Source organism: Carassius auratus, unplaced genomic scaffold (genome assembly GCF_003368295.1).
Source record: "Carassius auratus strain Wakin unplaced genomic scaffold, ASM336829v1 scaf_tig00023431, whole genome shotgun sequence".
NCBI lineage: Eukaryota > Metazoa > Chordata > Actinopteri > Cypriniformes > Cyprinidae > Carassius > Carassius auratus.
Window position 1 is genome coordinate 81,067 of NW_020525269.1, and position 1,780 is coordinate 82,846.

Below are 1,780 nucleotides of genomic sequence, written 5' to 3' on the forward strand. Positions count from 1 at the left end.
ACATTCACCTGCCATGTGGATTCAAAGCAGATCAGAAAGGAAACCGACGCTTAAAATGTTACTTTGCCCACAATGTATCCGCGGGAAATGAACTTTCGACCTTAACACAGTTTACTCAGTGAATGATTGACCGTTTAGTCCACGGATGCGCGTGCTTTTCCATGGTACGTTCTGACGCTCTATTCTATGTTTATGATTTTCTGTAGATTATTAAGCTATTGTTCGATTTAACTGTAGTTGTTCTCTTACTCTTTCAGCCCGTGTTTAGGATCATGGTCTGTATGAAATGCACTCACACAGTTGGAAGAAAGTGCGCTCGTGATCTGGAATGAAACTTCACTGTGATTTACCAACCTTGCGGACTGTGGACATGCTGCTGGAGCAATTAAGGTTTCCTTTTGGGATTTCTTCTTTCCGAAACGCAGCCATAAATTAAAAGAAAAAAGAAAAGAAAAAAAAAGGAAGGAAGGGGAAAACCTGAGCTGAGAAAATACTCAAGAATTGAAATTCATAGTTTTCCAGTATGGGGAAACCTGCAGATAAGTATCCTTTCACCATGGAGACCTCAGGGATGCACCTGGTCGGATTTTGGCTTCACGTTCTGCTGCTGTTGCAACTGTCTCAGCTTGGCGATGCTGCCTCTAAGGATATAGTGTGCGAGCCCATCACTGTACCGATGTGCAAAGGGATTGGATACAATCACACCTACATGCCCAACCAGTTCAATCATGACACCCAGGATGAAGTTGGCTTGGAAGTGCACCAGTTTTGGCCACTTGTCCGTATCCGTTGCTCCCCGGACTTGCTTTTCTTCCTGTGCAGTATGTACACCCCAATATGTCTTCAGGACTACAAAAAGCCTCTGCCACCGTGCAGGTCTGTGTGCGAGAGGGCTAAGAGGGGTTGCTCTCCCCTCATGATCCAGTATGGGTTTGAGTGGCCGGAGCGGATGAGTTGCGAGCAGCTGCCTATGCTGGGTGACACCGATCGCCTTTGTATGGACAGGAACAGCAGTGAGACCACAACTCTATCGCCTCCTTTCCCCAAACCCACTCCCAAAGGAACACCAAGACATAGAGCCACTGCAAAATCTTCTCCACCGCAGAAGTGTGACCGTGAGTGCCATTGTCGGAACCCCTTAGTGGCAATTAAGCAGGACGCACATCCTCTTCATAACCGGGTACATACCAGCTCTCTACCCAATTGCGCTATGCCTTGCCACCAGCCCTACTTTTCACTGGATGAGCGTGCCTTCACAACCTTCTGGATTGGCCTTTGGTCGGTGCTGTGCTTCGTCTCAACACTCACCACAGTGGCCACTTTCCTCATAGACATGGAGCGTTTCAAATATCCAGAGCGGCCGATTATCTTCCTGGCTGCTTGTTATCTGTTTGTGTCGTTGGGGTACATCGTGCGACTGCTTGCGGGCCATGAGCGGGTAGCTTGCGAGGGCTCCGGCAACCAACAGCACATCCTCTATGACACCACGGGTCCAGCCCTTTGCACGCTGGTTTTCCTGCTCATATATTTTTTTGGAATGGCCAGCTCCATCTGGTGGGTGGTGCTATCATTCACCTGGTTCCTGGCGGCAGGAATGAAAATGGGAACGAGGCCATCGCGGGTTACTCGCAGTACTTCCACCTTGCTGCTTGGCTCGTCCCTAGTGTCAAGTCCATCGCTGTCCTGGCGTTGAGTTCGGTGGATGGTGACCCCGTGGCTGGGATCTGTTACGTCGGCAACCAGAGTTTGGAGAGCCTACGTGGCTTCGTATTGGCACCAC

The 1,780-nt window shown here is 49.6% G+C and overlaps 1 pseudogene; it reads left to right on the forward strand.

Annotated features, from left to right (window-relative positions):
• Window positions 1-360: 360 nt before the first annotated feature.
• LOC113077871 (frizzled-5-like) lies at window positions 361-1,776 on the forward strand (annotated as a pseudogene).
• Window positions 1,777-1,780: the final 4 nt, after the last annotated feature.